Source organism: Electrophorus electricus, chromosome 17 (assembly GCF_041902795.1).
Source record: "Electrophorus electricus isolate QZ-2024a chromosome 17, ASM4190279v1, whole genome shotgun sequence".
NCBI lineage: Eukaryota > Metazoa > Chordata > Actinopteri > Gymnotiformes > Gymnotidae > Electrophorus > Electrophorus electricus.
The window spans coordinates 21,831,972-21,859,604 of NC_137513.1; the positions used below are offsets into that span (position 1 = coordinate 21,831,972).

Sequence of the window (27,633 nt, forward strand, 5' to 3'; positions counted from 1 at the left end):
TGAAGTACACTAGGGAAGTACATAATTGTAGTGAAGTACACAAAGTTCCCAAGGAAACAGAACATTTTGGACAGAGGCCCTTCATCAGATCATGTGAACTGAAGTACTGATTGTTTGTAAAGCTTTAAGCTTTGAGAACTTAATAAATAAGTATCTTGCAACACCTTTGGACCATTACTGGATTCTCCCATAAACCCCGATAAGTGATTCTCTAATGCATTTCTAAAGAAAAAAGACAATTAAATCAATCAATCCAGATTGTCATGCAGGAAGCTCTGGTATTGCTAGCAAGCTACTGGGCACTATACTGAGAATACAGGGCAAGAGTCATGAGAGGAGGTCTTAACCAAACCTCCCCTCAGCAAGAGCACAGTCACCCCCTGCCCGTGCTGAGAGCCCTCCACATCCTCAAACGCAGGCTCTTTAATGATGGTGGTGGAAGGAATCACAAGGCCCAAATCTACAGCCACGCACACGCAGGGTCTCCAGGGTGCTGACTTCAGACGTCCCCTCCTATCCACACTGATCTCAGCCTGGGTGTGTGAAAAGAATAGGAACGCATTAAAAAAGGAGCACTCCTGCTGTTAGATTCTTTGGGTAAAGTTCTTGATGTGGAATCCTGACCTGATCTGTGATGGATTTGAAGTGTTGGGCCCTGAACCTTTACAAAGACGACATTTATTTACAGTGGGCTTTAAAATAAAGAAGGTGGGAAAAACAGCCACAATTTTTGCATTTGTCTACGGGCTAACGGCTTTTTGCTGGCATATGGAATTAGCAATCCAGTGTGCATATAATCATGTGGGTGTATCTTTCTATAAGTAACAAGTTATTGTTAGTTTAGCCATAAGGTGTCTGGTGAAATTCACACTCATACTAACAAACCAAGGTGTGAGACATATAGAGATGTAACCTTTCTCCTTTAGGATAAAGCCCACCCACTAGGTTACTAGCTCACCAAGCAAGGAAATTGTTTTAATATAAGATCTGCACTGAGGGCAAACATATATGTGTACACGACCAAAAGTGAGGAAGTTTTAGGCAGGTCAGAAAATGAACAACCAAAACAACAACAACAACAACAACAAAAAAACAATCAGTAACAGCCACATTAAACTCATCATACATCAAAATCAGAATCATTTTCACTACATGCACACAGCATACTGGAATTGAACTAGTCAGATCAGTGGAAGAACATAATATACCACAAACATGAGCAAACCTACAGATTATAGTTCAGAACTATAATACAATAAATACAACAAATGTAATACAATCAATACAGTACAAATGCTGAGATCATGCCATTATTTCTTGTTGATAATTTGTTGAGAAGAGTGATACCTGATGAGAAAAAAAACTGTTCTGGCTTTGACTGCACAGTGCTGTTTACCTGAAGGGAGTTGAACTAAAGAGTTCCTTGGATGAGTGGGGTCCTTGATGATTTTTGCTGCTTGCTTCTTTACCTGATGTCAAGCAGCTCACGGATCTGAAGGTACCACTGAACAGTCAGCATTGATCCTGGCCTTTAGTCATGAGCAAGTTATGGATAAGGCTAAGATGCTTTTTAAGAGTGAATATGTAGAATTGAGAGGACCGGACCGGGATTAGAGATGTTGAGTGTCTGCAACTTCCTCAGTAAGAACGCTGGTCAGTTTGCTTTTTTGAGTGTGGCCTAAGAAATGGAATGACTCTACCTTATTAGGCTGGAGCTGGAGGGGTGTGAGTTCTTACACAAATCCATCACCATCTCTACTGCTTTGTGCATATTGAGCTCCAAGTTTTCAATGCTCCACACAGCAAGACAGGTCACTTCAATCATGAAGACAGCCTTGCCATTGCTGCTAATAAGGCCCACTTGCGTTGCGTTATCAGACTTGAAGTCTGACAAGCAGGGCATAGGAGCCCGGAGTGTCCAGATGCCCGAGAACGTAGTGTAGACTCACGCTGCATCGTCACTAGCTGAGTGGTTTGCTGCGTAGGCACACTGTAGAGGATCAATGAGTGCGGTGGTGAGGGACTTGAGATAGAACCAGCTGTTCAAAGCATCTCGTGACTATTCATTGTCCTTCTTTAGAACTGGGATGATAATGTGGGTGCTTCATACAGAGAAATGGAGTGGTTAAAATGTTTGGTGGAAGCAGAGAGGAGATGGCGCGGTGTGTCAGTGCACAAGGTGAAATTCTATCCACCCTGTCTGCTTTTCTGATTTTTCTGGCATTGCAATAACCTGTAAATATTTTTCCCCTCATACCTGAGGACGGACCGGTGGTAGACCTTGAGTGGGGTGGAGGACGCCTGACTGCTTTGTCTTTCAAAATGGATGTAAAAGCCGTTAAGCTGGGTAGCCGGTTTGGAAGACAGTGTGATTTATGTGGCTTTTATCTTATAACCAGTAATGGTTTTAAGTGACTGCCTCACTCCAAAGGGATTATGGTTCCCATGTCCAGCTCCTGTCTGTCCTAATACTTGTTGCCATGATTGCTTTGTTGAGATTTTGTTTAGCAGTTCACTTGCCACCATCTTCTGACTATAGACCTGGTTGATTCGACCCTTTTCAGCAGTTGTCTGTATGTAGACATCGTTTGAACCACTGCATGGTCCGTTGCCAAGAGCTGTACGAGAGAGAACGACAGGTCCCTTTAACAGTGGAATAAAAATGTCTCGTGATTTTGCCCTCCCGTCTTGAGCAGCTGGCCATCTGATTGTATTTGGGCAATTCATGTTTAAGATGGACTTCAGTGCGTATAATCAGAAGCACAGAGATTGGGTATTTATGTTATGTGGTGTGAACAGATGTTACTGAGGGTTATATTTGCTCTCTGGTTATAACAGTCTAGAAAAAGATAGAAACAGGATGCTTATTCTGATGAGATTACAACCTCATTTCCAGTGGCAAATATTCAAGTTACTGTCAAAATGATTCAACTAGGACAGTAAAATTCCGCTCTCAGAGCTAAACGCATGCTCACATGTAGCCCAAATACTTTCTTCTCCTAATTAGTTTCTTTTTATGTTTTATATGAAATATTACTAAAACTGCTCAATGCCTTTAATTAACACATTTGCTCTAATGTGTTATCTCTTTTTAAATCTCATTATGCACGAATCAAAGAAGTGAAAAATTTGTTAATGTTGTTGTGCAAAAAGCCCTCTAAAATATTCTACTTTCTGTGAAATTTCTGTTGGATGAGAGCAAGATTAGACCTGAGCCATCTTATTGATAGCGGGGGAGAAATGCAATTTACCTGCTGTTGGAGTTCATGTCCTTCTTCATACTCACCTCATTACCAGCTCCCGCCTAAAAGAGAAAAAAGAAAAACTCACAGCAGAAAAACTTCAAAGAAAACTGCAGAGAAGTTGCTAACAGATGAGTGATACTAGTTGATTTCCTTGCCATTAAATTCACTTACCTAACTCACAATGGAGACGGTCCCATCTCTGGAAAGTCAAAACTCATTGAATATAGAATAATACCAGACTAATGAAACTGTAAGGACAAACTGGAGAGAGAATAGAGATGTGTGTTTTTATATACATATATACATGCATTCACACAGATGTGCATGTATTCCTACAGACGTTCATGTATTCCTACAGATGTGAACATATTCCTACATATGTGCAGGTATTCCTATGGATGTGGTTTTGGGCAGTGGTAGCTCAGCTCAATTAAGTTACTTGGCATGTAATCAGAAGGTTGCTAGTTCAAGTCCCACCGCTGCCAAGTTGCCACTGTTGGGCCCCTGAGCAAAGCCCTTAACCCTCAATTGCTCAAGTTGTACTCAGTCATAATTGTAAGTTGCTTTGGATAAAAGTGTCAGATAAATGTAAAGGAATGTATTCCTATAGATGTGTATATTCTTCTACAAATGTTCATGTGTTCCTATAGATGTGCATATTTTTCTACAAATGTTCATGTATTCCTATAGCTGTGTATATTTTTCTACAAATGTTCATGTATTCCTATAGATGTGTATATTTTTCTACAAATGTTCATGTATTCCTATAGATGTGTATATTTTTCTACAAATGTTCATGTATTCCTATAGCTGTGTATATTTTTCTACAAATGTTCATGTATTCCTACAGATGTGTATATTTTTCTACAAATGTTCATGTATTCCTACAGATGTGTATATTTTTCTAAAGACGTTCATGTATTCCTACAGACGTTCATGTATTCCTACAGATGTGCAGGTATTCCTACAGACGTTCATGTATTCCTACAGATGTGCAGGTATTCCTACAGACGTTCATGTATTCCTACAGATGTGCAGGTATTCCTACAGACGTTCATGTATTCCTACAGATGTGCAGGTATTCCTACAGACGTTCATGTATTCCTACAGATGTGCAGGTATTCATGCTGTGACTCCTGGGTGCTGCTGTGAGAAACCAAACAACAGTAAGTCTGGCTCAAGGGATTCATCTTATAGATGCTGTTTCCACAGTAACAAGGTCGAAGGGCTCAGTCTCTTTCCTTTCCTCACATAAGTGCAAGCACATGCTAAAACACTCAAACACACACACACACACACACACACACACACACACACACACACTCACACACACACACACACACACACACACACACACACACACACACTCACACACACACACACACACACACACACACACACACACACACACCTGTCATTGATAGTCTTTTTGTCACACATTTATTTGCAACGATGCCAAGCTACAAACAACAGGTGATTGCTTTCAGAATACGTCCAACAGAATAAAGGGTCCATACCTATTCAACAAAAAGAGACACTTAAAGAAAAGTAATCCTATGCTTGTTTGAACCTTGTCTGTTTCATGAAAGGGAAGGGTGTGTATAGTGCCCCTTCCACAGAGGGCTATATATGGCACCTGCTGATGAGAACATGGTCCAGGAGTGCGTGAGAGTTCCTTCCCTTAGGAACAAGCACTGCACAGGCACTTCAGTCTCTTTTCATGTCAGCCCCAAATCTCACAAAATGACTCAGGCAGAGTGCTGCTAGCTCCCAGTCTGCAGACATGAAACGCTGTCTGTGGCTCTGGTCAGATTTGCGCTGGTCCTGACCATCAAGCCGTGGATGGAGGAGTCTCCCTGAGCTGGCGTTTGAAGCTTTACCACAAAGCCGGACAAAGCACTGACTAGAGTGAACTGTGTTTTGTTGGGCTGAGGCATGGCCCATTGAGTCTGTCATGCCTGAGGGAATTCAATAAGAAAAAACATCCCTTTCATTGTTTAAAAGTGTAATACAAACAAGAGACAAAAATATCAACATCCAAAGCCATTACTCAGAGGAAAATTGCCTTATGGGTTTTCACCAGAAATTTTAATTGAATTAAAAAGCACATTATGTGATTATTAGAGTTAGGTGATATATGACTTAACACATTAGAATAATGTGGAACACACAGTGTAACTCAGTGACATGGAATGACTGTAGCAGCTCCTTTGCACAGGGTGTTTTGGACCACACTGATTTAAGGGGTTTTGCTGGAGAGGAAAGCACAAATGGGATTTAATCTTCTTAGGAATTTTATGTTGATATTGAGGTTTACGGCTTTTTTTACAGAACTTACAGCTTTGCATGGATCAACAAGAGCGAGAGAGAGAGAGAGACACTAATTACTGAAACATTGATAATGCCCATATTCATCTATTCATCTTGTAAAAAATGAAAAATGCAAACAAAAAAGTTACCATCCATTCATTCTTTCCAAAGACTGATCACACCAAGACATTAATTACACAGCCCAAAGTTCTTCAGCAATGCAGAATATATTTAAATGAAGGGGAGTGGTGTCTGTGTGTGTGTGTGTGTGTGTGTGTGTGTGTGTGTGTGTGTGTGGGCTCTGATGAAGAAAGGTGTTTCCAATGTTTACATGCTTTAAATGATACATGACGCATCTTGATTTCTTTTAATCTATGCACACCAGGTCTGGAAATTCATATGTATGGGTGGAAGATCTTATTCAAAATTCAAATAGTCTAATTGTGGACCAAAAATCCTAGTAGCTGAATATTCATCCCTTTTTGGATAAATAACGTAATGGATATTTGTTGCTGGCATCGGTATGTAACATCTGGGTCCTTGTGAAAATCAGTCTTCCCTTTCTTGTGTCTGCCGATTCCAGCATGAGCCCGGACTGAATGCATTAAGCACAAAAATGATCAGTGGGCAACAGAAGAAATCTAGCTGGTTCTTTGGAGACGTTGAACAACGGACATTAGGCTACGTGCTGTTTTAACATCGGTGAAAAGTGTGAATGTCTGATTTAAATATTTAATCCTAACTGCCAGGGTAATTGTGCCATTTTGTTATGTTATTAGTAAAGCTTATACTGTTATTTATTTATTTGCTCATTTGCATTTAAAAGTCAAGAGAAATAAATGAGACACGAGCTACCAATCACTATTCCCAAACAGCTTTCTAGCGAGCACGAGACGGGGAAACGTTTCCCGAAGTGTGTGTTTGTATTGCGGGCTTCGGTGCGGCTGAATTCCACCAATGGCTCAGTCCCCTATCCAGCCACTAGGGACTGGGAAGCAGCGTTTGCTCAGGTGGCCTATGAATGTCATTTGTTTGTGAGGCAGATCTAAATGAGCAAGCAAGGTGACGGGGGAGGAAGAGAACGCTTGCTCACAAGAGCTGGCTTCTGTCTGTCTGACACATACACACTACTAACTGGCCGATACGGCCCAGGCTCCTGTTATTACGGTGCGGTGAAATTTGGAAGGATGGATCTGACAAAACTGGAACATGTTTCTCATTTCGCTGGAGAGGGAGCGAGCAGGAGTGAGATGAATACAGGCGGAGGGAATGAAGTGTTTGCGAGAGGTCAGAGCCTATATTTCAGGCCGGTCCTCAGATTTGCAGAGGCGCTCTGCTCAGCCTCTCTGCCTGGCCTGACCTGTCCGATCCGCCGGGGCTGAGACTGATGGGAAGGTGAAATGAGAAAGAGAATGAGGAACATGCTGTGTTTGAGGGCTGATGTGTGGGGATTGTTAAAGCAAGTGTGCTGGTGTGTGTGTGTGTGTGTGTTTATATCTGTAGACATGCTGAAGCTTCATGTCAGCATCATCGCTACATGGGTACATCATGAGCTGACATTTACACAGGCTAGTATGTGAACTGCTATGTTGCATGGCTGGGGGTGTATGAGATGTCTGACAGCTCTGCTTTGCTTATTATAGCCTTTGGAGACTGGATGGAGTGCTGAAGTACTAGACAGCGGGCTTAAAGCTGACCTTTCCCTGTCTTCTAAGACTAGCGTAGCCTAACATAGTCCATTCCCTCTTCATTGGACATGGTTTCTGCCTCAGTGAAATATTGTACTATTTCCCCACCACATTTGTCGCCAGAAAGTGAATTAGTTACTATTGTCAAATTGTTTCTTTGGATCAGTTTTTCACAGCCCATTATTGATGGACCATAACCAACATGAGTTATGTTAGGCACACACACACACACACACTCACACACACACACACTCACACACACACACACACACACACACACACACACACACACACACACACACACACTCACACACACACACACACACACACACACACACAACCTGGAACTGGAGACCAGCCCACAGTGAGACGTTGCTCTAGGCCAGCGTACAGAGCTACGCTGAGTGTTTTACGTTCCTTCTGTTTCCCTGCAGCCTGTAGTACCTCTGTGCTTCTTTGCTCCTGCCACTGGTTCCAGTGTATGTACACATCTTTGTAGTGCACTCACAGGATTGGAAACACCGTACTGTTTAAGGTCTTATAGAGAATATATGAAGGTCTTGATATAAAGAGCTTAGTCCTTTAGTGCCTTTTCATCAAGGTGAAGATTATACAATGTTTATGTTTAATATATATCGATATTGGACTTGTTACTCTATATTAAAATCTATTTCAGTGGCCGCTGGATATTGGCATAGTTCCAAAAGGGTCATGGCTTGTGCCAGTGGCTGGGAGTTGCGGACAAAAAGAACCGAACCATTTGGTCCTCTGGCACTGACTTCAGTCCTGTGAAACAGCAGGAGAAGCTGGTACTTGTGCATTTACTCTGTAATATACCCCCCCCAAATCATGACACATTCCAGTTTGTGTACAGGAAATCTGGGAGTGTGGATGAAATGCTGTTTATGTTAAACAATATTTAGGAACATTTGGAACAGGCACATGTTCGAGTGATTGAGTTTAACAGCGTTTTCAATACTATTTGGCCTCATTTATTGATCAATAAGACATTCTAGTTAGGAGTCAATGACGGTAATTTTATGGATTACTGACTTTATTGGTTAATCATAGTCAGAAAGTCAAAAATAATTCTGTGATGTCAGCTATCAGACCAATCAGTACTGGACCACCTCCAACACGCAACAATTTTATATATCCCATATTCAAATGAACGCTGTGTATCTCAACCTAATCACACTTTTTGAGAATTATACAGATGACACAGCACTAGTGATCTTTTTAAAGGCAGATGATGATTCCTTAGTGAGCTTTGATACAGAGACATCAGTGGTGCAGTGAGATGTATCTTCAGGTCAATGTAAAGAAAACAAAAGATATGGTCATTGATTTTAAATGAACCAAGTGTTCAGTTCCACTTACTGAGATCGATGGAGAGTCTAAAGAGAGTCTCAATATAGAAACTCCTCAGAGTGGAGACTGATAAGATGAAATGTAGACTGTGCAGCAGGTAAAGCAAAAAAACAAAAAACAAAACAAAACATGCAACAGAGGTTTGTCTTACAGCAGTCGAGTTGTTGTAATGTTAATGGTTTTGTTCTGCAACTTTTTTATAGATCACAGTGTTTTAAGTTTTGGTCTAACGTGTGTTTGGGAACATGTGTGTCCAAGACCAAAATAAACACCAGCCTTTAGTGAAAACAGCTATGGAGATTAAAGAAAGTGAGTTGCCACTTACTCAGATGTACTCCGACCTGGTCTTTAGTGTATTATCAAAGGATTTAAGCATCCATTACATCAGAAATTTCATATCTGCCAGAATGTTGCAGGGCAGAGTCAGAACAACTAGGTTCAGACAGGCCTTGGTTCCTGCTGCTCTACATTAATATAACAATCACAGCGTACATAGACTAACTGCCTCTTTGTTGGTTTTTCTTCTTTGTATAAATAGACAGACACACAGAGAGACAGACAGATATAGATAAATAGATAGACAGACAGACGACACTACAATACAATATATAGTATATAATGTATAAGGTTAAAACAGGTGTATAAGAAGCCCTGAGCTGCACGTGCACTATATATACAGCGTTGTGGGACAGTAGAAACTTGTGCTCGAGCCTTTGTGGGAATGCTAAGAAGCGCCACATCACCCGCGTGGCACTTCCAGGCTTCACGTTAATGACTCCAAAAGGCTTCCGGTACGTGGATTTAACATTTTATTCCTTAAAAAAATACTGCAATTAATGGGAAAACATCGTCCGTCGCCTTTAGCATGTTTCGAGCGCGCACCCAAGTGTTCAAGGCAATCTGAGAAGGAGGCGAGAAAACCGCGAGGTACGGACCGCTTTGGTGCGCGGTAATGAAGAGCTGAGATAAGGGGTCGGTGGAGCAGAGAGGGGCTTATTAACTGTGTTTACTGCCGCACGCAGACAGGCCCGCGGGTGCAAACGCAGCACGCTTCTTCCTGCACGCTCCTACGGTGGGTCCTGCGTTGAGCGCGCGCACAGGACTCGCGCGTAAGCGCCAAACGAGCCGTAGGCCTTAAACCCGCTCTGCGCGGAAGATGTGCAGGCGGTTACAGATTTAAAAAGCAAACAAGCAAACAAACAAACAAACAAACAAACAAAAAACCTAAAACATTTTATGCACGTGATTGGCGTTCCCACGAACACAATCGCACAAATCACAGGGTGAGACAGGCGGGGCTTTTAGGCCCGGGAGATTTATCGAGTCTGACGCGAAAAGAAGCAAAAGAGCAGTAGACGAGATCAGCCTGTTTGCTGGAGTAAGCAGCGTACGTGGCTGTGATAAAACGCCAATACGATGCAAAAATCCATATTTCAAGTACTGCTGGATCTTAACTGGCCACGGTGCAGGCTTCTTTCCGAGCTGCATGCCTGCGGTGTGGTTAACAGCTAAAAGAAGGTTCCCATCTGCAAAGAATTGCTGGCGTTGCGTAGTTCTCCCAGTCTTCCTTTAACCAATGGTAACGAAACGTTCACTCTGTAGATCCCGAAACGATGCCATAGGATGCACTTTATTACACAATGAGGCGTAGTATGTGCCTCTTTATAAACAATTATTTGACATTTTAAAATGACGAATAATCCAGAGTTTGTGAATGGGCAGGGGTTTCTTTCTCCCCCACACACATCCCCTGTCGCAGGCGAAGTGGAGATTAAAGGAGAGGGGGGATGTCATTCAGCCCCCATTACCATATAAATAACCACGAACGAACAAGTATATGATCCGTGCGCTCTGGGGGACTGAGCGAGCGGAGAGGGATTGGACCCATGATCGCGAGTGCACCTCCCCCGCGCTGCGTGCCGCGGCGTGCCGGCCCTTGGAGGCTTGGCGGCCCCGCAGTGATTAAATAAACCCGCGGTCCCGCGCCCTGCACGCGCACGCGCCTCGGCGCGGGCCCGTCAGAATGCGCGGGCGGTGTTGGTGCGAGCCCAAGTAAAACCTGCAGTAGCTGAAGGTTCTGTTTCCTCTGCCCGCAGCCCGGCTCGTGAGCCGTTTCGGTTGGCGCGTGCGTTCGATGACGGCGGAAGGCTGTTTTACCCGCGTGACTGGATGACTTCTGAAGCTTCCCCCGTTTTCCCGCAGAGCCCGGGCCCTCTGCCACGACAGAGCCTAATAAAAGCCATAATCCGTTATAGTGACAGGGCGTTTTGCTGCAAGACTGCCGGATATTTCCGCGACCCATAAACGGGGCTCGGAGTTTGGTCACGCAGGCTTGAGCAGGGGACGTGCACTACTAGATGTTACCAATTCTTCATCCACCACGAAGAGGTTCCTGTTTGCGTTCAATATAATCCATGGCTTAGCTGAAACACACATTAGGGTAATTAGGGTAAACCATGCTGCAATTAAAGTTTTAAAATCTGCTTTGAACCGATTGGTGTGTTAAACGCTAAATGTTTTTAAAGGATGCTTTATTATGCATACTTTTTATTCAGATGCTTTGCTGGCTTTGGCAATATAGAATGACATAAATGAATGAAATGTGAAATATTGGAAATTTTGCAGGGACAGATACATTTTCTTCATAAACTGGAGCCAAAGACACTTTTTCAAAGGCGCTCTAATCACTGTCTCTGTGGACTGAATTCATTAGCTTGTTTACCAACCTTAAGCTGGCTGCTGGTATGAAAGACAATGCAAAGCATCTCAATTTATACCTAATTAAGGTTTGTAATGTATGTAATTAAATACATTACCATGTCCCAATTAGCAGGTCTTGGTTCCACACATCATTTTAATTGATATCCAGTTTGTATTGTGAGTGTATTTGTGAGTGTATAAGTTGTATCAGTATTCCCAGAGTATTACATTGGTACCAAGTTTTTTCATGCATGCGTGCTTGTATGTGTTTGTGCACACAATTTGTGGCTCTGTATGCAAATTCATGCGTGCTCTACCATTGTCATGTTTCTATGTAAACCCATGAGCTCTGGGACGTTTGGGTACAGCGATGAAGTTCTTCATTATTCACCAACATAAATCCACTAGAGGTTGAAGAATGGTGATTTGGTTTGTGAATGACAGGTTCTGGAGAAGTGAGTGTGTGTGTCTGAGAACGGTGTGTGTGTCTGTGTGTGTGTGTGTGTGTGTGTCTGTGTGTGTGTGTGTGTGTATGTGCGTGTCTGTGTGTCTGTGCCTGTGTGTGTGTGTGTGTGTGTGTGTGTGTGTGTGTGTGTGTGGCTCAGTGTCTCTGTGTGCATTTTTTTGGCTCCATTATTCTGACTCCAGTCAGAACTCAACAGTTTGGTCGTCAGTATGAACGCAGATTATTACCATTAAAAAAAAAACAAAATTAAAATGAATTTAATACCTCTTTCTAATAAAAAGTTTTATGTTACAGTAAATGTGTTAAAGCTACATTTCTACACACTGGTGAGGGTGCAGGATCGATTCCTATGACTTATAGCACCTTTAGCTTCATCGGTTCACTACGGATCTGAGAGCAGAGACTCTCCCGTCCACCCCCTCCGACTGGCATCGTCCGGCGGTTCCTGAGGGATGACCTCCCATGACGCGCAGTAACGACAGATGACCCGATCAGTGATGGAGGAGAGAAAGGCTTTAGATGAGGCACTGGTATAGAGGGCCCTCTCGGGTGGGACTGATCGCATCCTGTGTTCATCACCGGCCGGCCAGATAAAGAGGGCACCGATCGATCGTCAATTCCTATCCTCCGCTGTGAGCGGCGCTTCATCAGAGGGTCAGAACTCCCTTTCCACAGACGGCCCTTTACTGATAACTAACTACCTGTTTGCAGTTCAGCCTGGGCTACCCTTCTGCAAAATATTAAAAGAGTGTAAACTTTGCCTAGCAATTTACTGTAGACTTCTAAATCTTAAATATTTGTTGCTGAATATTACAGAGAGACTTGGAGGTGCATGGCTAATGATAAAAGTCAAACTTCTGCCAATTAATTTCTAGTAGACCAACCCAGCTGTTTGTCTTTTCAATTAATATGTAAATTTGTTTATCAGCTTTTTAAATCGACCTTTAAATGGACCTTGATGTCCCCTTATCTTGCAAAACCATTTTTTCCTGCACGTCTGTAATGTAACTGTACGTGTTTCCACTGACCTCCGACAACGATGTGTATTAAACTCCAAATTATAAATCACATACTTTGGTGGTAGAAATATTTCTCTAGGGGAAAAATACCCATAAAGGCAAATGGTTGATATTTTGAAGAGGAGCAAACTTCACCTGAGAGCCAGTAAGCTGGTTATATAATGAGATGTAAAGTCCTTGGAAAAATGTCTTCATCTTATACTGTGTATATTCAAACCATGACCCTTCAGTCTTTCTGTGCTATGAGATGTAATCTTCAATCTTCAGTTCAAAATCACAATGAAGCTTATAAGCAGACAAACTGTATTTCATCCTAGTCAGTGTATTGTTTACATATCAGATCACAGGAATATTGCAGAAAGTGATTTACTGTTTGAATGTAGAAAGAGAGACTGTTGAGTGACCGAAGACAAAGGAATGACAAATTCATGTGAAATTTATTTTTGCTTTGAGGTTTTTTTTTCCATCTTGAAGGTAGTAACTTTTACAAAACATCACCTCTTCCCCTAAGAACAAACAAAAAAAAAGTTCAACTGTCTCATTTGATCTTTAAAACCTTTGGCAACCTAAAATAAATAGGTAGCCTCTTTCAAGCCAAGAGGTCTGATAGCAAACTGTTGTGCTAGCGTGGGTTTACTTCCCATCCTGTTCTTTTTTCTACTGGTATAATTAAAGAGGAGACAGTGACCCTGACCCCCCACCTCCCAGGTACCGTAGGTGGGGCTACGTTTAGTATGCATGTGAGGTGGCTGTGCGTGACTCCTTTTCTTTGCATATGATGTGGTGGGGTGGAGGAGAGTGACCTTCACAAGGGAGCCAACACTGGATTACTGTTGAATAATGAGGACGTCGACTCATCTCTGCCCGGGCTGCCTTTGCTGGGCTAAGTTTAAATCACTGCACTGAGCCAAACTTGTAAACAACTATTTCTGTGACTGCAGATTTTAAAACAATTAAAACATGGATAAACGAATCGGATAAATGCAAAGATCTGCATTTTGCAGAAGTGTTCCACTGTATTATAGAAGCATGTTAAAATACTGTAATCCCTTGATGTTCTGTCTTGTTTGTATGTTTTACATTATCATATTCCTATTGGAGATAGTGACCATAGGCCAGTTGTCAGTGAGGATATGCAGGATAAAGTAGCATTTAAAATCAAAACATGTTTCCACGCTGCAAAATACCATCTGTAGGTGTGATAAAAACATGACACTTCATATGCATTCAGAACAAGCAGGCGTTCTAACCATGCGGTTCTGATATATAACATAAGACAGCAAACGCCATCTTTTTCGATAGAGAGGTTCTGTGGTGGATCATACATGTTTGTGTTTCCCATCAGGGGACCACATGCACGCATGCATGCTAGGAACAACAAAGGGAGGGATCCAGCATATCCATGTCGTGCGAGTGACTGCGGCTCTAAGAGTGCTGAGGTCTCCTTGGCGAGATTGCAAATTCCCCAGGCCTGACAACAAAGCACCTGCTTGGGGCTGGATGTTCATTTGTTTTGACATGCTTTATAATTTAATTCCACCACAGAATTAACTTCTAGTCCGAAAAGCTATTAGCTGGGGAAGCAGCTATCGGACTCTTTGCCAGGCCTCTCCCAGGTGAGCTGCTGTGTTTATGCCCAGCATGTCTGAATGGGCTTCATTGTGCTTTGGAGGATTCAAAGCTCAGGTGGTATCTTTGAACAGCTCCAAATGGCTTGCGTATGATGTAGTGGAATCGCCTCTCCACCGCAGTGCGGGGCCCTTTCACCTCCGCGGCGGCGCCAAAGAATCACAGGCGTCGGCCCGTGCAGGCTTGGATGAGAGAGTGCATTAACTAGTAGCTGGTTGTGGTGTACGCGCCGAGCAGGGCAGTCTCTTCACTGGTGGCTTTTTATGTTGGTGGTCTGATTCATAGCTCCTTACAGACACGCTCCAATCTGAAATTCCCTACTGAAACAGAACCACGTTTGAACAACTCGAAAGATGCCAAACAGAAGACACAGATGGTTACTTCAAAAAGCAAACCACCGCCTGGCACTCCTGTAGCTTTCCCTGACTTTCAAGAAAAACAAGTCTAATAAATAACTACTAGAGAGGTAGTAGAGTGAAAATCCAAGTAAATTTCAGTTTGAAGCTTTTGGGGGAGATCTAGAATGCACTCTGCTTATTCTGGCAAGGGCTTTTAAAAGCCTTCACATTGTGGGTGGGGGATTTACAAGACATCCTAGAGACTTCCCCACTGCAGTGGTGGTGTGTACAGAGTAAGATGGTCAGACCTGATTACTTTAGGGTCTGAGTGAGGTTTACTCTCTGGTTAGAGTGAGGTTACCATGTTTCCACTTTCCGGGATGAAAGGGTTTTTGGTTTTGAGAAGGAGAGAGAATAATTCATGAGCTAATTGATTATATGCATTGGGGTGGATTGAAACTGCAGGATTTCCTCATCATTCCAATACATGTTCAGTCAGCAATCAGTGGTCTCCGCTCATCTATGGGTTAGCTATTACTCACACTGGCCCCCTCCTCCCCAGTAACTACAGACAGGTTTCAGGATTTACATGTAAAACAATGAGAAGAGAAAGTCTGAACGTGTGATTCTTTTTCTCGAGGCATCATGAACGTCCAGATGGAGGATGCCTTATACATACTGATGGAGATCTTCTCAGCTCTGTCCATCTGGTCTATGGGCTCACAAATCTGTTGCCTGATGGCAAACGCAAAACTAAAAAGGTTGTAGCGAATATTACACATTACTGTTTCCCGTACATATGATATTACGATTCATTCCTATTCCACTGTGGTCATATGGTTTGTTCCACTCCCTCAACCCAGAATGCAACACTGTAGACTTAATGGATGTTATTGGCTGGTATGAATTGTGTCTATGTGAAGCAGAGAATGTGTCTCCACAGACATGGAGGTCCAGGGAGGCATCTACAGTGAGAAGTTAACCATCTCACATTCTCCCACCACCCAGCTGTCGGAGCCGCAGTGCAGCGCCAGTGTGTCTGGTTTCTCACCTCAGCGCTCGAGATTCCCAGTAATGTTCGTCTAGAAAAGAAGCAAGGGCTTAAATGGGTGTTCTCGGACCATGCGTGGGCGCGGGATATTGCGATCGAATAAGCAGGTCGAGCGTGGCGGTTCGTTCTGTAACTGAGAAAGTGACCCCACGGCACACGCATTGAATTTCAATAGGTTTAAGCCATGACCGTGTTGACGCGGAAGAGATAAATGCGTTTTGAAGGGCATGCCACATGCAGAACTTGTCATAGTGCAACCACAGCAAACTATGAAGGCAGATATTTCACTTCTTTACAGAACTGTAGTAAAGACTCCACCTTTTATATACAGAACTTTTACAGAATCTTCTACAGTACTTTTACACAATACAGAATCATCTAGATTTTTATTATATGATTAGAAGATGTTTGTTGCCAATGGTTCATGTTTTATATATATATATATATATATATATATATATATATATATATATATATTTCATACTATTCAAAGTACTCTCACACGCAAATATTAGCATTAATGTATTGTGCTGCTTTGAAAGAAGCCCACAGAGACCATGAAAGTAATCATCCGCGTACAAGGGAACCTTCTGGATATGGACTATCTATCACAAGAGGATCACACAAAAGTGAAGAAACGCCGCATATTCTCAACACAAAAAGATTTACTACCACAGCGATGTTACATGGGCAGAGTGGGCAAATAAATCGTGGGTCAGTCTTTTTGCCCTCATCAGAGACCGTCAGAGGAAATCATAAGGGACGTTGGTCCTTCGTCCCCTCTGGACGCAGCTCTGATCTCTGCTGGTCAGCCCCGTTAAGCTGTTAACTGTAGCAAGCTGCAACATAGAGCTGGGCAGGACCTTTGTGCACTTTGAGAAAATGGCAAAGCGTTTACGCAAAGGTTTACGTATTACTGCTGCGATGAAGTGCCCCACGTCATACTGAAGGAAAGAATAAGAAAAATAAAAAATTAAATGTGGAAAACGGTAGAGAGACGCGTTATTTCATCCGTTGTGTCCTGTCTCACACGCATCTCTCGCAAGGCTAATATTTATATTGGCGTTTTTCAGGTGTCTGTAGAGGCCACACTCATTTTTTATGCTGCGTAAGTTATTGGTTTGTCGCGATGTTGCTAGGGAATCACAATTCGTAAGAAGTTGATTTCTAGGTTTTAAGTTAAAAATGGGCTGCACCAGGTATTTGCCCTTAAGACTCTAACCCCTTAAAACCGTACCTGACAAAAAGAAATTAACCATCTACCTCCCGGAATACTTTCGTTGTGGTCTAATGTCAGGAATAGGAATCTAATCAGTCGGCGAACCAGACTCAGCCCAGTGCCGTCTTGGCGCAGTAGTAGGACCGGAGAAACTGACTGTTGCCAGACAAGGAATATTCTGTATACGCTGCCGTACGATTTCCTGGTCAGCAGTTAAAGACCTCTGTCCATCTGGAGTCTCGGTTCCTCTCACCGACTTCTCTTTGTATGCTTTTTTCCCCGGCGTTTGAACAACGGTCACAGGTAACGACGAAGCTGCATCGGCTCCTGTGCTCCTGTGCGCTTTCCTCCGCTTTTTTGCCAAGTAGTGTCGGTTCCGACCGTCAAGAGGAAAGTTGCGTACGTTTGCTTTAAGACGTGGACGTGTAGCGTCTGTTCCAGGGTCAGTTAAACGTCAACTGCGGGGCAGGAAAGTGGGTAAGTGTTACACCGTTTATTTAGCTTTCTCAGCCGTACACCCGACGAAGCGTTTCGGTACTAGCACTAAAGCGGGGTGAAAAGCGGTGGTGTGGCTTTCCGAGCAGGGCAGTAAAATAACTTTAATGATACCGAGCTTAGGGATGCACTTGCGTTCTTGCGACTGAGGAAGCCTGCTAGTTTCGGTGTATCGACAACTTTCACTACAGCCGTTTTACCGCGGCGCGTTGCGTTCACCGGAGAAACGCTGCACCAGCTCTGAAGCCCCTACCCTGCCCACGGCACACGCACGGTGTTTTAAAAACCTCGTTTTTGAAAAAAAAACGAAGTTTATTAACGAGTGGATTGCTGTTCTATAGAATGTGACGAACATTTGCAGTTTGAACGCTGAAATACTACAAGCTTCGACTCTTCCACTGTGTTAATGAATCGCGTTTCACCGCACAGCGCAATCCCGTTGTCCACACGGTTTTAAACTTTCTTTTTTAGGTGGACTGAATATTCAGTCACGATAACTAGCATTGCCGAATTATTTTGGCATATTGGGTTTTTCTTCTTAAGACAACTAGTTTACAACACTTATTGAATGAACATTGCGCATCTTCCTTTGTGGGTTTTATCACTGGTTCTTTCCTTCTACTACATTGGACATGGACGGAATCATCTTTAGGTTCGTCGTGAACCGTTTTAAATTGCACGGACACCTTTGCGCGGAAGGACGGTAGCTGTCCACGACTGCGGTGCTGAAAGTTTAAACGCGTAGGACTCGGGACGCGCACTGAATACGCGAATAGGTTGGGGGTTTTTTTGACGGGTAATGTCCTTCTTAAATGTATGAAATGGAGAATACCTCCATGAATAAATCATCGCTCACAACGTGCCGAGTTTGTTTAATCCAGTCATTATAACGTGACGCTGCGGTGGGCTGTCCCCAGGAGAAATCAGCATTTCAGGGTCTTTTAGCAAACCTGAAATTATTTCAAACGGCAGTAATTAATAGAAAACAAAGCAACTTATTGCACAGGCCTATAGCCTGTAATCCACTTCCATCTGTCATAGAATTATTCGCAAGAAACAGCATAATTGTAAAAAAAAAAAGAAAAAAAAAAGATTTAGTGTATAAAGAGCGAGTGTAAAGCCTCTGCTATCGAGTAGCTGGTTCTTCACGAGTGTTAACCGATGAGTGACCGAGCGAGCGAGTCGGTCCGGCTGTCTTGTCTTGGCGTGCCTCGCTGCTTCAGCGAACAGTCACCGTTCAGCCACCCAGAATTTTTACGCAATTATTAGAAACCCTTGGCCCGCACGACTGCTGTGCAATTCTCCTCCGCTGTTTACCACTGAAGTCTGGCGCTTTTGTAACTTTTTTCTAACACTAGCCCTCCAGGAAGCCTTTTGCAAGCCATGAATGTGTGACTGGATGTCCCATTAAAAAAAATGTGAATTTCCGGATTTTTGGTAGCAGGTGGAGCAGCGGTGTGTAAAATACTCTATTTCTTGTTGCATCCCACATCCGTGCATTCGTGGTCCCATGTGTGATCTCCACTGTGGCAGGTGACTCACCTCACTGAAGCCCTCTGTGTCATGTCAGTTTCTCGAGAGCATGCCCCAGTAGATAGCTTTGGACCTCAGCCAGACGCACGAGACCGCCATCTCCTTCCCTCCCACTTTCTCTTCAAGGCCTCATGCTGGGTTACACAAACTTGAAAGCGCGGCCCAGTGTCATGGATTTACGCGGACATGAACCTGACAGCCGCTTCATTGCAGGCTTGCGGTGTAATGTACATTTTGCTTGTTGTTGATGCACAGCTAGCCTTGGTGATGTTGATATTACAGAAGGCTGCAGTAAATGAATGAAAACAAGTCATGTTTTTATAGAGAATGCCGTGAGGATCCTGACCAAACTTACCATTCCAGATGAGCCTTCTATGGGTCCCGGGAATGTTCTGTGAGTGCTTTGATGAACCACTTCATTTGGGGTTCACCAGTGTTTGTCCAGTACATTGTATGACCCATATTGGTCACAAAATGTAATAGGCTGAAGCATTTTTGTTCATATTGTACAGCTGTGTTTCACTGTCCTTATATATCATCCCTATGTTAACTGTAGGGATGGTGGCTATTAGTACTGCTACACATATTATGAGGTGACGCTTTGATGTACTGCATGCTGAATTGCATCTTGTCAGAAAGACAAGCATCTTCTCTTGCGTGTTTACATTCTAAGCATCTGGTATAAACGTAATTTCTCTCTGTTATCTGCACCTAAATATACTTTATGTAAATACTCATATAAACAACTGTGAGGCCATTGAAAAGAAAAATATCACATTTTCCCATCTGAATTAAAGGCCTTGATTCCAGACTTTGATGGTGCCCTCAGCATTTATGTGGCTTTAACAACTTGACAAACATATTCTAGGTTCAAATCATTTATCCAGCTGTGATCAGGTCTAGTAAATTCACCTCAGGCTTCCTCTTCTTTCTGTAAGGTTGACGTATGTCTGTATGGATTCATAGTACGTTTCACTTTAAGCATTTCTAGCCCTCTTGAAAATCTCATTGCTGCCTTGTCTCATGGCCATGATAAATACTCATGCAGTGTGATTACCTGTCCTCAACATGTCTCTCAGTAGCAAAATGAATCTTTGCAGCCTGTAGCTGAGTTCCTGCCCAGCCTGCACCCACAGTGTCTCCTACTGCATCTGTTCTTGGTAATGCTACACCAGATATGAGATTGGGTGGACTTCAGAGTGGCTGTGCTTGTTACCGTTCTCTTTCAATCTGCACTTTCACAGACTTTTGTTTGAGGTTATTTCTCTTTCTCTTTCTTCCTCCTTCAGCACCCCCAGCCCATACTTAATGTAAACATTTCATATCTTATTCTTGAGTCTTATAAATGATGTTGGTGTGGACATGAGTGGACACAAATGATCACAGGCTGCCATACTTGTACTCATGGTGTGCTGGGGGTAAATCGTAAAGTATTGCTGATTTACTATCAGGAGAATGCTGCAGGCACACTATTGGCTGAATGTTACAGCACAGTGTATTATGAAAGATATGTTATTTGTCTTAGTTTATATATATATAAATATATATATATATATATATATATATATATATATAATTGTTTCTCAGAAATGTATGATTCTTATTGGTATGTGTGCATTTATTACTTTTGTAATGCTACATGTAAGCATTGTAATACATTGTAATACTAGCTATAATACTTCTGGTAAAGGTATCAGATGATGCTTTAAATCTCACCTGCAAACGCTGGATCCCGTGGTCAGTAAACTGTTTTCATGTGAATTCAGAGATATGCTTTTGAAGTATTACCCTGTTGGGAGATCCAACCATGATCCAGATTTTGATCTAAAATCTTCTTTTATTTCTTGTAGTGTTTTATTCCATGAATCCTAGCAATATTCACAAGGCCTTAGGAAAGAAAACAAAGAAACAAAGAAACAAACTAACAACAACAACAAAACCAGCTCCATAATATCACAGATCACTCACCATCCCTTCTTACATTAGACTCTCTGTACACCAAAGCTACTTCCGGTATTTGTTGCCAAAAACTATTTTTGTGGCATCTGACCATAGATGCTCAGCAAGCTCCGACTGGTCCTATTGGGGGTATGACAGCTAGTGTCTAAGTGCAGTTCTAGAGATTTAATGACTCCATGATGCAACCAACCGTTGTGATTGGCCAGCTGTGATCTTTGGACAAAGTTCTACCTCTGCAACCATCCAATTGCTTTAACCGGCTTCATTATTGCCTTAATAGTGGAGATTCTCAGATGTGAAGCTACTTGTGTACAGGCATGGCCCATGCTGTTGATGGATTGCTATGTGGGGTTTGGCTTGTGTGCAACTTTAAATTTACACTCCAGTGAAGCAGGAAGTCAAGATTTAATAACCACTGAGGTGCACTTAAAAATATGGGGGTTCATATGTCGTTTTTCTTTTTAAAGCTTAGCTTTCTGGCATATTTTCCATTTATGAATATATGTTTATAAACAACAAAGTTATTTTTTTATAGCCTTGTCTTTTCTTCTTTGTCAAAGGTACCAATAATTCTGGAGGACATTGTTATGCACCTTAAATTATTAGGCACTACAACAGCTTCCACTGTAGCGCTCTGTACTTCTGCTTTTCTGCTTAGTCATTTAGTTACTTAAAGCAAACTAATTGCTATGCAACACAACAGGCAGGTATTTTAAAAGCCTAAAGCTATCAAAACATTTGGTGGGGAGATTTTAAGTGGGGTCCATGATGCAACAGGGGCTGTACTCCTTTGGGTTGGCTTGGCTGGACTGTTTCCAGTCTGGGATGTGTGGGCTTGCCTTAGGCTGTATGTACCCATGTTCTAGGAATGGTTCCAGGTTATCTGGCTATTGTACCAGCTGACACAGTATCCTATCCATCACACATAAGCACAACTGTTAGAATTACTGCACAGTATAGTGTCACTGTAAATTATAGCATTTGTATTTAAAAAAAACAAACAAACATTTTTTTAGGATAACAGATTTTCAAATAGACAATGACTTATTTTAATAATGACATTGTGTTCTCTGCTTTGATCCAAGGTTGTAGCAAGACTGCATGTGTGTGTGTGTGTGTGTGTGTGTGTGTGTGTGTGTGTGTGTGTGTGTGTGTGTGTGTGTGTGTGTGTGTGTGTGTGTGTGTGTATGTCTGTGTGTGTGTGTGCCAATGCTGCGCTCCAGTGCTTTAGATTGACATAACCTTCTGTTGTGTAAGGCATAACAGTTAGCTAAACCAAATGAACTGCTCCTAGACCAAACCTCTTTTGTGTTGCTTGATTGCTCGGAAATGTTCAGCCTGAAATCAGCTCTCTAACCCAAAGGCTCTCCAACCTGGGGGTCTCCAGCCTATCCTAAATGTTACAGTGGCTTCAGTGTAGCCTCTTGCAAGCCCTATATCATCTCACCTTCAGATGTTCCCTAGGGGTTACAAAACAACAGCTGGGAAGAAAACACCACCGTCGGTGGGCAGCTCACCGCTGACAAACATTTAACCAGCTGGGGAAAAAAACACCCGTCTTCTGACTTTTTTGTGTGTGTTTCTACTGCGGCGAAGTGCTGCATTATTTAAAAGGTTTTAATGTCATATAGCAGCTTGGTGCTCAGCGTGTGGCCAGTGAAATAATGGGTCCGTTTTTCATCCTCGCTTCTTTTTGATTGTGCTTTGGAAGTCTGGACTTCCCAAGCCCTCCCATGGCCCATGTGAACTGTGGCCAGGACGGCTCGCACGTGCCCTGAGGTGCCCCCCCCCCCCTTTTTACATGCTGGCCAGTTCTACGGTGCCACTTCCTTTTCTGGAGACCCAAGGCCCAGATTTAAAGGACCCATGCAGGTGCTTTTCATGATGAAAGAGCATTACTGAATCCGCCACACGGCAAATGATACCTTCCTCAACTCAGCTGTGCTCTTCCAGAATGGAACCAGCTAAAAGCTGATTTTATCTGTGTTATGATGCCTGGCTCTCGTGTGGCGCTTGTGCGCAGTAATACACATCCACACGTCCTCATGCACAAACACACTCAACTGCAGCCCAACATTTCATTTTTATCAGAAACAATAGAGTTGGATGTGACAGGCGGACTGTGTAAACTGATAAGCCATCCATCAAAACTAAACAACACTCAGCACAACCACTCCAAGGTCAGCAGAAGTGGATAATCCAGCATGTGCGATGGCAGCACTGTAGTATTGTATTCCACTTCACAGTTTCCATGAGAATTAAACTGAATTTTGCATACCAGCAGTAGGTTTGTGTCCTCTGGTCACTGGATCAGAGACTTAGTTTGTCCTGTCTGCATCATATGCATGGTGGTCAAACTAAGGTCTTACTGGGAAAGTAGCATGTTTTGTGTAATGATTAAATCTAACAAAGTCTAGATTTGGGAAGTCTTGATTCATTGAATGTTCATTGAATTGATGTTAGTAAAAGTTCTAAACTTATCTATTATCTATCTACATTTCCTCCTGAAATTCAGTGTCGGAGTGTTTCTGTCTGACTTCCAGCATCTCTCCAGAAAGACTCGGTGACGCTCAGAGTTCACACGTCCTTGCTACTCTTTGTGTTTAATTCCAAGTGTTGTCCATCAGCCCAGCTGGCACACTGGACTCTAACAGAGGACTTATGACTTTCCATCTACCTCACTGGGCCTGCCTCTCCTGGGAAAGCTGGGGGCATTTACGTGACACTATGGGCATGGGTATGAGATGGGCACTGCAATAACACCTGCCCTTCGCTATAATCCCCCACCCCCCCAATAGCCCCTCCCTCAACCTAGGGTCAAAGGTGAGTGTTTTCAACAGCTGCTCACAATAAGGTTATTTCATCAGTAACCTTGACACCAACCTACCCCCCCCCCCCCCCCCCCCATTTCTCCTTGGGTCTCTTAGGGACGCCCCAAAGTCCTCTACCCAGTGTGATATTCTCAGTATTTCCTGACACACTCTATTAGGTTCTTTAATGTAGTATCACAACAAACAAGGCTGAGATTGGGCTAGCTGGTCCCCCCATCTGTCTGGCTGCGTGTCAGCAGGTCCGACTCTAATAACTAAGATGGATGAATGGGGTTTTGCCTTTGCTTCCTGAATGCCGGCCAAAGCCACGCAGCTCGGCGCTTATTGAAATGACCTAATGTAGATTCAGATTCAGCAGGGAAGGATATCCATCTGTATCAGGGTGCAGGAGACAGGGGTGATCTTGTGTGCGCCTGGGTGAGAGACAAGTACTGCTGGTAGGAGAACGACTTTGTACGTTCCAGGACCTGATATTTCTGTCTGTGTAATTGAAATCAAAATAGAGCTCGTGTAACTGGACACATTTGAGCTGAGACGTGTGTAATGTGCATGAAGGCACAGAATGGAGCTGTGTTTTTCACTGATATAGCTGAAACCAGTAAATAACCCTGGTTATGCTGATTACAAATCTGTTTTTACAATAGTTATATCATATAGTTTTTCAGTATGTATATTTTACTTCAACTGTATATTATTTATTCATAAATAAGACGTGTTGATTTTGATTTATATTAGGCCTCAGGAACATCTCTCTTCAGAGTCCAGCACGGCGGGGCTTCACTTTCCTTGGTACTGCTTTACCACACGTGTACATAATGACATGTGAGTGCATTGGAACAAAACAACTACCTGCGATAGAGAGATTCTGGAAACATGTTTGGATTCAGCGTGCAAAGATATACAATAAACATGAAGCAAAATCTCTGTGGATCAGTGTAATTGTTCGGCTTCTCATGCAGCGTTTTCATTGCTAAATCTCCAGATGATGCTCTTGGACTCACACACTCTCAGGACCTGCTGACTGGACCACACCAAAGGCTGGAAATTCAGTCTATAGTCCAGACTTTCATGCCTCAGTCTTGTAACTATACACCTTTTATGCTACTTCCAGCATAGACATTGAATAACTCAGTAGTAGTTCAACAACAGGAATATGCCTTAAAACTTTCAGAAGGACTTTTTTTTTCTAAAGTCAAACCCACTTGAAATAGAATTTATTTGGAGTGTTTACTTATTTGTTTATTTCTGTAAGATGGGCATAAAAATGAATTGGCGATTTCTTGGAGAAACCTTACTCTGTACCACTCTAAAGCACCAGATTATGTTGAATAATAAATTAACATTTGAGGTAGTGCTTTAAACTTTCAATTTGACTCTGATTTTTTTCAGTCGTCTTAAGGATGTTCTAATTGACTAATGCTGTCCTTCAGGTTTGCTTCTGCAAATAATTTACTACTGTCTCCAACTGACATGAGCTAATGCAAAATGACATGCAGACACTTAAATGTAAAGGTGAAGCTTATGAAAGCGTGTGTCTATCAGATGCACCGTTATTACTTTTTAGTATATACACACTACTATGTAAATCTACTGTGTTCTATTTTCATGTAACTTCACTTCAAACTTTTATATTCCTCTTATATATTTCCTGTGTGTGCTCTCGGTGACTCATTTGCAATCATTTCCATGGCAAGCAGATCTGAATACTGTGTAGGTATGAATTATGTACAGCAAGTGGTCCCAGAAGAGAGGAACACATCGCCTTTTCTGGACCAGAGAGATGAGTACGTCCCTCAAGCATGCTGCATGTAGTCTAAGTACTTTATGGTAAAAGGCCAGTGAAGCAGAATCATTATTCATACATAGAGCCAGGCAGACAGGAGGAGTAACCCCAGTCACTGACCCTGTGCTTTCTGTAAACACTGATCAGCAACATCCCGCTGACCTTTGGGGTCGGCGGTCACAAAGGTTATCATTTCATGGGTGTCTCTCCACCATGGGATGGGGCGGTGGTGTCAATAAACCACGGGCATCACCTTGTTGTGTGACCTTGACTCGCAGTTTTCCATTATCGTCCCATTCTCCCGACCTTGCTGTGTGCTAAGCTATGGCTGATTAATCTACAAATCAAAAAAGTGATTCATTACCCACCGAAATACAGAGAGTGAATCGCTACTTTGGCTCGATAGGCCAAACCGGCAAGTATTTCGCCGATAGTGAGAAGATGCTGGCGGAGAACGTTAAGTGAGCGACACTTCCAGCCTCGCCGAGCACCACTGAGTGTCGATCGTGTTGCCATCTTGCTTAACCTTGGATGAATGCAGATGCTGAAATCACACCGGAAGTTGCCTTTCTTTGCCTCACTGTTGTTGAAATGCAAACGAGCTGGTAGTGGAGACTGGTGAGCACCCTGCTGGCATTCTCTTGGGTGGCGCCAGTATTAGCATCCCAAAATTGTTGAGACTGAAAATGCTTGTGCAAACAAACTGGAAGACTTGATAAATGCGCCCCGTTTTTCTCTCAAATGAAAGACGTGGAAATCTGCATGAGGACTGCCAGAATGTGACTGCAGTAATGAATAGCATTTGTGCAAATGGTGAGCCATACCAGTAATTAATGAAGGCTTCTGAGTGCAGGAATATGAGGACGTTTTGTTATTAAAACACATTAACTTGAAGCAAGCTGGGCTGCGATACTGCCTCATTATATAAACGCCATTTATTAGTAATCTGGCTAATTTGAATACATTTTTTAACCAAGTATAAATCAGTCTGTCCTGGGTAATTAAGGTTTATTTACGATAAGTCCTAATTGGCAAAGCCAAGTTAGCCTAGATGACGTGTTCCGATGAGACAGGTGAAAGACCACTGGGCTTAGCTGAGGGATGCAAGACTGTGGCAGTGCTTGAGTGTGTGCGTACAGGTGCATTTGTGTTTGCACAGGCAAGTGTGCTCCTAATGAAATCAGTGCAATTCAGTCACAAGAGAGACACCGAACCACTGGAACGACAGCCAGTAATTTAGCATAGATGCTAATAGCTGAAGCTTTCCCTGGCGAGAGCAGATTTACTAATGCCAACTATTTTCCTGTCACAGATGACAATGTCACACAGACATGCGCACACGACACAAAGATGCAAGACACACACATGGCTGCCTGGATCAGTGTGAGTTGTTTGCTAGCTGGTCAGTCTCGCTCAGTGACACTCCATGGGTTGTCTACTGTAGCGAACACATGCCGCCATTTTCGACCATACAGGACGCAGCCTTAAAAGCTGTCAGCCGACGGATCTGTTTTCTTCTCTTTCAATACAGACGGCTGCATGATGCGCATCAAAATGTGTAGAATATTTGCAGGACCGTCTCTACCACCCGGCTGTCGGTGCACGGGCTCTGTGGAGAGACCCAAAGCCTCAGCTGCAACAAGTAATGATGAGTGGCATTTAGGCGCGTGGCATGGCGCGGCACGGCTATTAACACCGTGTAACCTCCACGCGTACAAAGCAGCCCTCTTAATTAGAGCTAGGATCGGATCAGGGCGAAACCGGCGATCCTCGCTCGAGATAATGACTGCAGCAGCCACCGTGGCACTCGCATCGTTGTTCGCCGCGTCACGCTCAGTTCCGAGTGCGGCCCACACCAGAGCGCCCCGTAGGCCCGAGCAGCCGCGTGAAATCCCTCGGTGCGGTGGGTGCAACATCCGTGGGGAGTCGTGTGTTCGGCTGTAGAAGTAGTGAAGGTCATAAAACAAACACTGCCGACATTAAGGACCACAGCACC

At 43.1% G+C, this 27,633-nt stretch overlaps 1 protein-coding gene across 3 annotated transcripts in view; it reads left to right on the forward strand.

Annotated features, from left to right (window-relative positions):
* Nucleotides 1-17,424: 17,424 nt before the first annotated feature.
* The window catches only part of robo1 (roundabout, axon guidance receptor, homolog 1 (Drosophila)), a 177,654-nt gene continuing 167,445 nt past the window's right edge, over nt 17,425-27,633 (forward strand). Inside the window, exon 1 of one of the 3 annotated variants that reach the window (XM_081699856.1) lies at nt 17,425-17,513. The gene's annotated coding sequence lies outside the window, so the exon portion shown is untranslated. The remainder of the gene's footprint in view (nt 17,514-27,633) is intronic. The other 2 variants (XM_081699854.1, XM_081699857.1) reach the window with 2 other exon arrangements.